At 41.7% G+C, this 13,531-nt stretch overlaps 1 pseudogene; it reads left to right on the top strand.

The window, feature by feature from the left end:
• Positions 1-9,232: 9,232 nt before the first annotated feature.
• LOC121581696 lies at positions 9,233-13,296 on the top strand (annotated as a pseudogene).
• Positions 13,297-13,531: the final 235 nt, after the last annotated feature.

Consider the following 13,531-nt stretch of genomic DNA (forward strand, 5'->3'; position numbering starts at 1 on the left):
TAAGGCTGTAATGTAAGAAAATGTGGAAAAGTGAAGGTCAGAATACTTTCAGAATGCACTGTACGTACTTAATTAAAACTAATTGAAAGGAAAACTATTTCACTCATATTGTAATTAATTAAAGATAATATTTCATAGAAATCTGGAAACACTGGACAGTTACTTTAACCATTGAGGTTCCCTACACTATTGCTTTAGGGCCCCAGTCACTCAGTCAGGTTTTAGCTGTTGGGAAGGCTCCATATATAATGAGACGTCTTATAAGTAAGGCCAAGAGTTATGCCTGACCAAATTAACTGACCAGGAAAAACTCTAGGTCCTAGTGATAGGGTATTTTGCCATCAGGTGAGCAGGTCATGTGAACCATAGGAGGGTAGACAATACCAGTGTTCGGATGATACATTATGGTCTCTGTTGCACCCAAATGTGTGTTCCTTTGATGTAAACAATGAAGAAATCAAAGGTCTCAGGTTCAAAAGTTGAATCTCTAAGGATGTATCTTTCATAACATTCCTATGTGTAATGGATAGAACAGCGGTTCCCAACATTTTCTGTTCCGGGGCCAACAAATCACCGTCAAAAGCTCTAGAGAACCACTATCGCGGAGTCGCAGAATTTTTTTAACATTAAATATCTTGCCGAACAAATTTAGACTAAATTTGATCAGGGAATGTAACAGATTAAATACCTATTATTGTTATTATAAACAATTTGTATTGTGAAAAGTAATGTAAAATTGCTTGTAATTCCATTAATACTCCAAACTTTTATTATTATTGGAAGAAAGAAAATCACACACTAAAATTAAAATTCTACAAAATAATCTTTAAAGAAATTTGCAGACCACAGTTTGAAAACCACTGGGATAGAGGGAATGTCTAGTTTTCCTTGGTAGCATATTTAGTGTAAAAATCTAGCTCTTGTAGAGATGAATGTGATGCTGTAAGGATGAGTACAACATGATTTTGACATCCGTGTGTCAACAAATTGAGTAGAGCCCCCTTTTCAGCAACAGCTTCTCACATAGCAATGATTGAGGCAGGAATTAGGTGAAATATGCAGCCCTGCACCCATAGAAATGTGTATGGGTTTTTGACTTATGACCCTTTTACATCAGCTGAAAGGATTGTAAGTCAAAAACCCATACACATTTCTATGGGTGCAGGGGTGCATATTTCACCTTATTCCTGCCTCAATCATTGCTATGAAATCCTGACGGCTACACTGCTTCAATGACTCGAGACTGTTCCTTGATCACACCAGCAAACACATGGTCCCCTCTCTCTCTGTCACACACACACAGATCAAACCCCCTCTTCACACAGCACCCTCCTTGGGATGACATGTATGGGGCTGGAAGACAGGAGGCCAGGAAGAGGCTGAAACAGACAAATGACTGTTTACCACAGACACAGTAAAAGATGCCCCTATCCCCATGGGGTAACCTATATAGCATCATTATAGAGAGGCCCACGTAGGCCGGCATTTGTGCTTGACATTCAGATTAAATACTGTTTTTTAAATATATATATATATATATATATATATATATATATATATTTACAGTGGGGAAAAAAAGTATTTAGTCAGCCACCAATTGTGCAAGTTCTCCCACTTAAAAAGATGAGAGAGGCCTGTAATTTTCATCATAGGTACACGTCAACTATGACAGACAAAATGAGAAAAAAAAATCCAGAAAATCACATTTTTAATGAATTATTTGCAAATTATGGTGGAAAATAAGTATTTGGTCAATATCAAAAGTTTCTCAATACTTTGTTATATACCCTTTGTTGGCAATGACACAGGTCAAACGTTTTCTGTAAGTCTTCACAAGGTTTTCACACACTGTTGCTGGTATTTTGGCCCATTCCTCCATGCAGATCTCCTCTAGAGCAGTGATGTTTTGGGGCTGTCGCTGGGCAACACGGACTTTCAACTCCCTCCAAAGATTTTCTATGGGGTTGAGATCTGGAGACTCCAGGACAGCTTGAAATGCTTCTTACGAAGCCACTCCTTCGTTGCCCGGGCGGTGTGTTTGGGATCATTGTCATGCTGAAAGACCCAGCCACGTTTCATCTTCAATGCCCTTGCTGATGGAAGGAGGTTTTCACTCAAAATCTCACGATACATGGCTCCATTCATTTTTTCCTTTACACGGATCAGTCGTCCTGGTCCCTTTGCAGAAAAACAGCCCCAAAGTATGATGTTTTTACTCCCATGCTTCACAGTAGGTATGGTGTTCTTTGGATGCAACTCAGCATTCTTTGTCCTCCAAACACGACAAGTTGAGTTTTTACCAAAAAAGTTCTATTTTGGTTTCATCTGACCATGTGACTTTCTCCCAATCCTCTTCTGGATGCACTCTAGCAAACTTCAGACGGGCCTGGACATGTACTGGCTTAAGCAGGGGGACACGTCTAGCACTGCAGGATTTGAGTCCCTGGCGGCGTAGTGTGTTACTGATGGTAGGCTTTGTTACTTTGGTCCCAGCTCTCTGCAGGTCATTCACTAGGTCCCCCCGTGTGGTTCTGGGATTTTTGCTCACTGTTCTTGTGATCATTTTGACCCCACGGGTGAGATCTTGCGTGGAGCCCCAGATCGAGGGAGATTATCAGTGGTCTTGTATGTCTTCCATTTCCTAATAATTGCTCCCACAGTTGATTTCTTCAAACCAAGCTGCTTACCTATTGCAGATTCAGTCTTCCCAGCCTGGTGCAGGTCTACAATTTTTTTTCTGGTGTCCTTTGACAGCTCTTTGGTCTTGGCCATAGTGGAGTTTGGAGTGTGACTGTTTGAGGTTGTGGACAGGTGTCTTTTATACTGATAACAAGTTCAAACAGGTGCCATTAATACAGGTAACGAGTGGAGGACAGAGGAGCCTCTTAAAGAAGAAGTTACTGGTCTGTGAGAGCCAGAAATCTTGCTTGTTTGTAGGTGACCAAATACTTATTTTCCACCATAAGTTGCAAATAAATTCATAAAAAAATCCTACAATGTGATTTTCTGGATTTTCTTTTCTCAATTTGTCTGTCATAGTTGACGTGTACCTATGATGAAAATTACAGGCCTCTCTCATCTTTTTAAGTGGGAGAACTTGCACAATTGGTGGCTGACTAAATACTTTTTTTCCCCACTGTATATATATATATATTTTTTTACAAATGAGCTACACAGGTTCAGACCAGGTAGGGAATTGTCTTAGGCCAGGATCAATTTGTTTTCCTTCCTTACGAATCACTATGTGCTAAGACACAAATTAACCCATTCTGGGAAGGAGTCAAGTTTCCAGCCTTGGTGAAATTTGATGTATCCTAATAGACACGAGGGGTTTATATTTAACCTTTTATTTTTTGACAGGGAGTCATGTACAGGGATGATGTATTGAAGGTATTGCTGAATCAATCAAGCCTGCATATGGATCATGGTAACTCAATATAGTGTTTGCTCTCTGCCAAGTCTGTCCTCTTCTACAAATAATGTAAAATAAGTGGACACTGTTGATAGACCTTGTAGTATTTGCTGACATCTAGTGGTTGGAAGCACGGTTAAATAAAAAGCAATAATTTGTATAGCTGAGTCAATATCACTATGAGGTGCCTTTGGTGTCCTCATCAGACTCACTCAGTCATCATGAAAATGTAGCAGAATAATGAAAGTCTGAGGTCTTATTATAAGTGGCCAAACATTTGCACACATATCAGTAGAATGATAAGTCTCTAAAAAAGTGTTTCCTTCAGAATTTTTTTTTCATTGGATGTACGTGATTTTGGCATGTCCCACACACTGCTCTGCTAACTACAGTGTGTGTAATAAGTGGTTAAATGATACTAAATCCAATTTTTTTTTACATGGTTTTACTGTCCACAATAAGTTATTTGATAAAACAAGTAATTTTGATAATGTATATTGTATTTTCATAATCATATTGAACTTTTTGCATGTGTCCCTGAAATTGCTGTCCACCCTGTCATTATGGGGTAACTGACCCTTTAAGAAACCCACTGATGTTTTCAGTGACATCACTACGAGCATTTTGTCTTTCTTCAATGAAGGCTGAAGCAGTGTCTAGTTGCAGAGTAAGTATTTACACTTATGTTTAATATTTTTCATCATATTATGTGTGTAGTTGGATGTTGTCAAGCTTAACATGTCCACTCTGTTATAGTGAAATATCAATTGATAGAAAAACCTATCAGAACTTTGAAATATATTTGTAAAACAGTACACAGTCAGCTTGCTAACTGTAGTATGTTGCTAAGTGAAGGTCCACCATGTGCTCATTAAATGCTAACATTAGCCAAAAATGTCCACCCTGTCATTGTCCACCCTGTCAGCAAGCCTTCCATGACAGGGTGGACATGGTTCATGACAGGAAGGACATGTGCATAGTTTAGGCCACATACTGATAATGTTACACATATTACAACGGCTATTACACACATTTTATAACAGTACATGCTATACATAGTAAGAATGGACAATATGGACAATTTTTTTGGCGATATCGGTATCAGCAAACCTAGTTTGATAATGCAAGCCTAGTTTACCGGGACTGCCAATTAAAGTGTGTAAGGGAACATTTTGAATCGTCTTTTTCAAGGAATGAGATCAAAAGGAGCTGAGATAGCAAGGAGATATCGGGAACGTCGTGATGCTGACCCAGACAGAAGAAGAAAGTACCTTGAGAAAGAAAGGGTCAAATGGAAAAAAGACAGAGAGACTGGAAAGAAGAAGGGTGTCAATGAGCTCAGTGAGAGAGAGAGAAGAGGGCAAAAAGAAAGAAATGGAGAGAGGCAAAAAGTCAAGCCAGAGCCAGAAACAGGGCCAGTGCCATAAAAGGCACTATGAGAATCCACCAAGCTATCAGTCTGACACCCGGCCAAATGAAATACAGAGACATTTCATGTCTGTGTAAAAGGGAGGAAGGTGTTTTGGACTGCCCCTGCTTTAACCTTCAAGAGGTCACTCTAGCTAATGTTCCTGTTTCATCTGACAAGTCCCCAGCATGTTGAAAGACACCAGATAATCCTAGGAGACCAGAAATGATTGAGGTAAAGCACATTGGAGACTGGTGCGTCGTTAATTATGACAATGAAGCATACCCAGGTATCATCATGGATGCAGAAGGGCACAGTGTGAAAGTTAAGTGTATGCAACGCCATGGCATAAACAAGTTCAAATGGCCAAGTCTTCGGGACGACATCTGTTGGTACCATGACTGGCAGGTACTTTGCCTAATACCAGAACCACAGGCTCTGAACAAGCGCTCTGTACAGATTGAAGTGTCTGCATGGAAGTATGTGGAACAGCAACTGCAGAACTGAGCCATGTCTCTGCAGAAAGGGAGAGACTGTTTGGAGATGCGTCCAAGTGACCTTTCTGTAATATTCTGTTTTTTCAAATCAACTGTTCTCCACTTAAAAAACATTTTTCTTCTTGTTCTACAGTTGAATGTTTAACTTTCACTGTGCAGAATGATGTACAGAGTTTAACGCTAGAAGGCCACATTAATGTCTCATTTTGGGCATCTTTATTCAGTGGCTGCATGCAGGTAGAGTGGATCAAAAACAGTCTGTTCAACTTGTAATTTCCCCCTACATGGGAAAAGGCATTTTTACATCATTTTCTTGCATTGTTCCTTGCATTTATGAGGCCATTCAATGACATTTCACAACGTGTCCACTCTGTCATGCCCAGGGTCCACCCTGTCATGTCACTGTCCACCCTGTTATTTTCATGTTCTATGAAAATAAACAAATTATTTTCACAAGTTAGCAAAATCTTTTGTGTGATTCCTTTATAAACAAATGAGGGCCAAATAGTATTGTTTGAAAGTTTGACCAGATATCTTTTTGTTAGATTTTATTTAGAAAAGAAAGTGCAACTCTCGCAGATTTTATAGAGAAACAAATAGTTTGCCATAATTTCATTATTATCCAAATACTTTTCCCATAAACTAAAATATATTGTTGAGAAAGTGACTAAATAGTTTTCTGAAAATGTACGTTTTATAATCACTATCTAATTACAATGTATTTATTCTGCTTTGAAATTGTCCATGACAGGGTGGACATATTTTGTGGTTTGCATGTAAATTGTCTGCTTGCAGTTAATTTATAAAAAGTGTGGGAGCTTGACCAATATGCATTTCTAACAGCATAACATATACTTAATACAATGAATATGAAGTTCAATGGAAAATCTCAGCTTTTGGGGGGGGGAAATGGGGAAGTCTCAAAGGCACCTTATGGTGATATTGACCCAGCTAATAACTAGGAATTCACTAATAAATATGTCAATAAGTGTGTAAAAAATGTGTTATGTACGTTAAAATACGGAGTTAAAAAAGGCTTTGCACTAACACTTGTCTATTCTTACTAGCACTATCAGGAAAGTTTTTACTAGCAATGACTGTGTCTTACCCCTATCTACATCGACGGGACCGCAATGGAGAAGGTGGAAAGCTTCAAGTTCCTTGGCGTACACATCACTGACAAACTGAAATGGTCCACCCACGCAGACAGTGTGGTGAAGAAGGCGCAACAGAGCCTCTTCAACCTCAGGAGGCTAAAGAAATTTGGCTTGGCACCTAAAACCCTCACAAACTTTTACAGATGCACAATTGAGAGCATCCTGTTGGGCTGTATTGCCGCCTGGTACGGCAACTCCACCGCCCGCAACCGCAGGGCTCTCCAGAGGGTGGTGCAGTCTGCCAAACGCATTACCGGAGGAAGGCCAAAAAGATCATCAAGGACATCAACCACCCAAGCCACTGCCTGTTCACCCCATCAGACTGTTAAATAGCCATCACTAGCACATTAGAGGCTGCTGCTGCCTATAGAAATCACTGGCCACTTTAAGAAATGGAACACTAGTCACTTTAATAATGTTTACATATCTTGCATTACTCATCTCATATGTATATACTGTTTTCTATAATATTCTACTGTATCTTCGTCCATGCAGCTCTGTCATTGCTCGTCCATATATGTATATATTGTTAATTCCATTCCTTACTTAGATTTGTATGTATAGGGTATATGTTGTGAAATTGTTAGATATTATGTGTTAGATATTACTGCACTGTTGGAGCTAGAAGCACAAGCATTTCGCTACACCCGCAATAACATCTGCTAAACATGTGTATGTGACAAATACAATTTGATTTGATTTGAATGCACTCACATTCTGGATAAGACTAAAAGCTAAATGAACAAAATGTAAACTTTAACTTGATGGAAAGAAAATTTTTTGAAAGGCCAAGTGATATGCATGACCCGAAAAAGAAACAATAATTTACCTTTGAACTTTGACTATGCCCACAGTCCATGTTCATATGCTAGTCGGAACTAGGAAACTCTGAAATGTCTGACTTGCTAACTGGTTGAACGCGGAACTACGACCAGTTAAATCGGTAATTCCCGACTAGAACGTGAACGCCGTACAAATTGCAAATTTGGCGATTTTTGGCGGGCGAAAACGCTACATCCGGGACAGCAAGGCAAATTACTGTTTTCAATTTGGGCACCCAGAGAAAATACACTGCTCAAAAAAATAAAGGGAACACTTAAACAACACAATGTAACTCCAAGTCAATCACACTTCTGTGAAATCAAACTGTCCACTTAGGAAGCAACACTGATTGACAATACATTTCACATGCTGTTGTGCAAATGGAATAGACAACAGGTGGAAATTATAGGCAATTAGCAAGACACCCCCAATAAAGGACTGCTTTGCAGGTGGTGACCACAGACCACTTCTCAGTTCCTATGCTTCCTGGCTGATGTTTTGGTCACTTTTGAATGCTGGCAGTGCTTTCACTCTAGTGGTAGCATGAGACGGAGTCTACAACCCACACAAGTGGCTCAGGTAGTGCAGCTCATCCAGGATGGCACATCAATGCGAGCTGTGGCAAGAAGGTTTGCTGTGTCTGTCAGCGTATTGTCCAGAGCATGGAGGCGCTACCAGGAGACAGGCCAGTACATCAGGAGACGTGGAGGAGGCCGTAGGAGGGCAACAACCCAGCAGCAGGACTGCTACCTCCGCCTTTGTGCAAGGAGGAGCAGGAGGAGCACTGCCAGAGCCCTGCAAAATGACCTCCAGCAGGCCACAAATGTGCATGTGTCTGCTCAAACAGACTCCATGAGGGTGGTAGGAGGGCCCGACGTCCACAGGTGGGGGTTGTGCTTACAGCCCAACAGCGTGCAGGACGTTTGGCATTTGCCAGAGAACACCAAGATTGGCAAATTCGCCACTGGCGCCCTGTGCTCTTCACAGATGAAAGCAGGTTCACACTGAGCACGTGACAGACGTGACAGAGTCTGGAGACGCCGTGGAGAACATTCTGCTGCCTGCAACATCCTCCAGCATGACCGGTTTGGCGGTGGGTCAGTCATGGTGTGGGGTGGCATTTCTTTGGGGGGCCACACAGCCCTCCATGTGCTCGCCAGAGGTAGCCTGACTGCCATTAGGTACCGAGATGAGATCCTCAGACCCCTTGTGAGACCATATGCTGGTGCGGTTGGCCCTGGGTTCCTCCTAATGCAAGACAATGCTAGACCTCATGTGGCTGGAGTGTGTCAGCAGTTCCTGCAAGAGGAAGGCATTGATGCTATGGACTGGCCCGCCCGTTCCCCAGACCTGAATCCAATTGAGCACATCTGGGACATCATGTCTCGCTCCATCCACCAACGCCACGTTGCACCACAGACTGTCCAGGAGTTGGCGGATGCTTTAGTCCAGGTCTGGGAGGAGATCCCTCAGGAGACCATCCGCCACCTCATCAGGAGCATGCCCAGGCGTTGTAGGGAGGTCATACAGGCACGTGGAGGCCACACACACTACTGAGCCTCATTTTGACTTGTTTTAAGGACATTACATCAAAGTTGGATCCGCCTGTAGTGTAGTTTTCGACTTTAATTTTGAGGGTGACTCCAAATCCAGACCTCGATGGGTTGATACATTTGATTTCCATTGATAGTTTTTGTGTGATTTTGTTGTCAGCACATTCAACTATGTAAAGAAAAAAGTATTTAATAAGATTATTTCATTCATTCAGATCTAGGATGTGTTATTTTAGTGTTCCCTTTATTTTTTTGAGCAGTGTATATGGGGGATTGTGGGCGGGTGAGCGCCGAGAACCCTGCTAGTGGAACTAAAAAGTTGAGCTTTGCTCTACTTTATGCAAATTTCAAGCGGAGCAAAGCATTGTCAAGAGGAGGCGCCACCTCTGGTCAAAACCCTACGTTAGCTAGCTAATGCACTAAACCTATGGCTCCAATGGGAATCCGTTTTGGAGTGGCCATGTTTTGCTTATTGTGACTCAGCGTGATCTACCACCGCTATGCTGGAGTGATATCCAGCCGGATAGCTGCTTACACTTCCAAGAGAACCGTGGACCTCCGTGACCTGCTTGCGCTGTCAGTAGAGGCTGCAGTTCTGGGCGGTCGCGAGGTGAAGAGAGTCCGAGAAGAGAACACTTTAGAAGAGAAGACCAAGGGGAAAAGCTCACTCTGGCGGACTTGAACTCTCACAGACAGATGTAACATTACTACCTTATCAAGAACACCTATCCATATGTACAGGTAAGGAGGACGTTATTGGACCTCAAATAGATACTATTTATGTTAATCAATAGAGACATGAGTAGCTTGTTGATGCTCTCACTTAGCTATGTACCACACATTGTTCTTTACTTACTGATTCATACAACAACTGATAGTAGTTCCATTGACTACCGGTAAGTAAACAATATAAGATTATGGTACACCACTAGCCTATGCCCCAGAGAGTTGTAATATAATCAAAGGCACACCCTTATTTGCCCTTGCGAAGTATCTCAGCTCTACGATGATTTTATCCACGGAGTTGAGCGCCGACTAGAGTTTTTTAAATGAACTTCCGACTCGCTATGCAGTCAATACTTAAAACATTTCAGATCTTAAACCCGTACTTTGTACCTATGGTTGTCCTCTGTTGTTGTGTGCCTTCCTTTGTTTGCTGAAATCCATACTTTTTTCATAAAAAGTAAGCGTTTAATAATTTTCATTATCGACTGCATAAAAACTCTATGATGAAATCATCGTGGAGTTGAGGTAATATGGCAATATTTGCCCCTTTTATTTTACAGCATCAATCACCATGATAGGCATTGGTCTCTCTTTTAGGTTGTCAATGGCATCCCTACTAACATAACCACGTGTCTAACAGGACAGCCTTAGTCTTCATAGTATTCATAATGTGTTTTACAAGCTGATGTGTAATAATGTGTTCTGTCCCCTTGCAGGTGAACTCTGAAGAACATGATGAGACATCCCAGCTGACATTTTGCAAAGCATGGAGGGGGAAGGGAGGTGCCTATCACCGTCTGGATAGACCCCCTGGACGCCACTCAGGAGTACACAGGTATGGTATTGTGCAGAAATCCACTCTCAAGGCTTGCATTTTTACAGGAGTACACACTGGTATGGATGGACTGGATCACATAAGTCTGCCCTCAGGGCAGCTTTTGACCATTCAATGTTTTGGCCAAATGCAGAGCCTTTCAGGGCTCCAATGTGAATGTTAAATGCCATGTCAAAATGGGGCCCTACTGTCAAAACAATATGGAGGCCAACAGATGGGCTAGCTTTCACCAGTCTTGTTGTTCCGGTGTTCAATGTAGATAAGGACAATGAAAATAAGACAATTTAGACACAGCCTAAGAGTGAGCTCCACTGCTCTTTATGTGGGTGTTTCAAATGAGACTGGGGTTGTTACCTAGACTCTGGTACAGTGTAGCCATCTTAGTAGTGTCCTGTTTCCTGAGCAGTGTTCTGTTTCCTAAGCTGTGTCCTGTTTCTTGATCCCATTGTTTTCTCTGTATCCCTTTGACAGAGAACCTGCTCAAGTATGTCACGACCATGGTGTGTGGCTGTCGATGGGAAACCTGTCATAGGCGTGATCCACTAACCTTTCACAGGATACACAGGTGTGTCACTCCCCCTCAATGGTTTAAAGCATTGGATTGGTGAGTAGACAAAATGTCTACCATATTTTCTACACCAGTCTAGTGCTTTTACATCTGTGAGGGGAGTGAACGAGTGCAAGTTTTGGAGAGAAGGGGGGCGAGACATAATTAGGGCTCAGGACAGAGCAACACTGTTCTACTGAATGAAATACCAGTGAGTGGACTGTTGACAGCTAGTGGTGGAGAGTCTATTCCAAAAGAGTAGATTCCTCAAACTCCTTGACCACCTGCCTTGGCAGCTAGGCTGACGTAGGCTACTGATTAGCCTTGAATATTTTGCTTAGTGGAGATTGTCAGATGGCTCCATATGCATTGCTACTCAATCAGCCAGTTCATTAGTGTGCGTGCACACACTCTGACATTGCAGCTGTAGCTAATTTTAGCTAGTCTTTGTCTGTTTTGTCAAATTTGAGTCTGAGTCGAGAGATTGTCGACTCCGTTAGCAAGAGTCGGAGTCGACTCCAAAAATCCTTGAGTCGTTCACCACTAGTGACATCAGGGGCTAAGTCACTCCTTTGAGACATCACCCAGGAGGGGAGGTCACTATAAGGTGGCTTCGTTGGTGAATGGCTGCATTGTGTCCTGATGGTACAGGAGGCATAGACTGGCCATAGAGCACAGCTCTGCTATTCAGGTGTCCAGTCAAGGCCCAAAGCAAATTATTTCATTTTAACCTCTAATCAGGATTTAGACCTGGGATACTTACACAGGCAGCCCAATTCTTATTTTTTTCCCACTGTCTTTTGACCAATCATGTCACATCTTTTTCACATCAGATCTTTTTCAGAGCTGTTCTGATTGCGGAAAAGACCAATTAGAAAGATCAGAATTGGGCTGCTTGTGTAAATGGTTTCATCAAGGAGGCCTTTGGGAACACAATAGTCATCCTCCCAGCAGGGGGCGCATGTACGGCATTTTGTGTGTGTGTGTGTGAGAAAATAGTTCACCCAAATGTATAATTTCTTAATCATTATCTGGCCATGGAAGTAGTCTATTGGGCGAGCCGTGAAATCGTCATACGATTAGGCTTTCATTTGCCATTTATTTATAAGTATACCTATTTCTATTTTGTTTTAGAAGCATACCTATTTCTGTGGGCTTCAGTTTTTTTATATGTGTTATATGATTGGAATATCACCCTGTCAGGTATTTACACAACTTATTTCACTGTTTTGTGGGTGATGATCTTGTATTTTCCAATCTCCATATGCTATAAGGTGCTGGCTTTGCTGGACCCCAGTGATGAGGACATTGAGAAGGCTGACATGTACATCCACGTGACCTTCATCAAGAAGTGGGACATCTGTGCCGGCAACGCCCTGTTCACAGCCCTGGGAGGTCACATGACCACGCTGAAGGGCAAGGAGATGGACTACTCGGGCGCGGCGTGCAACACGGGCAGTCTGCTAGCCAGCGTCAAGGTGGACCACCAAGCCTTGGTGGAGAAACTGCCGGCATGGGACTCTGCTGACAAACACACACACATAGATATTTACACTCACTCCCATATGTGCATACACATGCACACAGATGATCAAGGACAAACAGACAAGATGACCACAAGCCTTGAAGACCAAACAAACCCAGATGAGAGGACCGCACAATCTGGGACAAGACAATAATGCAATATATTACAAAGCCCACCAGTTTCTCCTTCTATCTCCTTTCACTATTTTTTAAAATAATATTTGTAAAAAGACAGTTCAGTCCTCGAATTCTCTATCATAGAAAGTCCTAATAAGTTGGATAAGGAAAAGCCATGTGCTCAACAGTTTGTTGCTAATAGATGGGTGCCTTTGATTGACATGAAACCTTTGTCAATGCCTAGTGTGAAAAGGAACAAATGTGTTGGAGCGCTCTATAGTTGTCATTATTTTTGACACCTGTGGGATATGATTGCTGGTGAAGGTACAGGGATGAATCAATTAGATTTTTCTTAATAGAAGCTATTTTCATTGTAGCACAATAACCTTGATCCTGTGAATAGGTTTCTTCTTTTAGTTGCTCATTCCTACAGAGCATTGAAATTATGCTAGGCAGGGTAACTATGAGGGGATCATTTGTTTAACTATAGCTTAACACATTACATAATAGGGGCGGGATTTGGGCTGCTACAATGTGAATTGAATTTGAGGGTCTGAATGGTTGTTTTTAAAAGCATGGTACTTCCTTCATATTCACATAGGTTTTAGTGTACATTTGTGGTCAAAAGTTCTGAGTGACACAAGTATTGGTCTTCAAAGTTCGCTGTTTCAGTGTTGAGATATTTTTGTCAGATGTTACTATGGTATACTGAAGTATAATTACAAGCATTCCATAAGTGTCAAAGGCTTTTATTGACAATTACATTAAGTTTATGCAAAGAGTCAATATTTGCAGTGTTGACCATTATTTTTCAAGACCTCTGCAATCTGCCCTGGCATGCTGTCAATTAACTTCTGGGCCACATCCTGACTGATGGCAGCCCATTCTTGCATAATCAATGCTTGGAGTTTGTTAGAATTTGTGGGTTTTTGT

Source organism: Coregonus clupeaformis, chromosome 14 (genome assembly GCF_020615455.1).
Source record: "Coregonus clupeaformis isolate EN_2021a chromosome 14, ASM2061545v1, whole genome shotgun sequence".
Taxonomy (NCBI): Eukaryota; Metazoa; Chordata; class Actinopteri; order Salmoniformes; family Salmonidae; genus Coregonus; species Coregonus clupeaformis.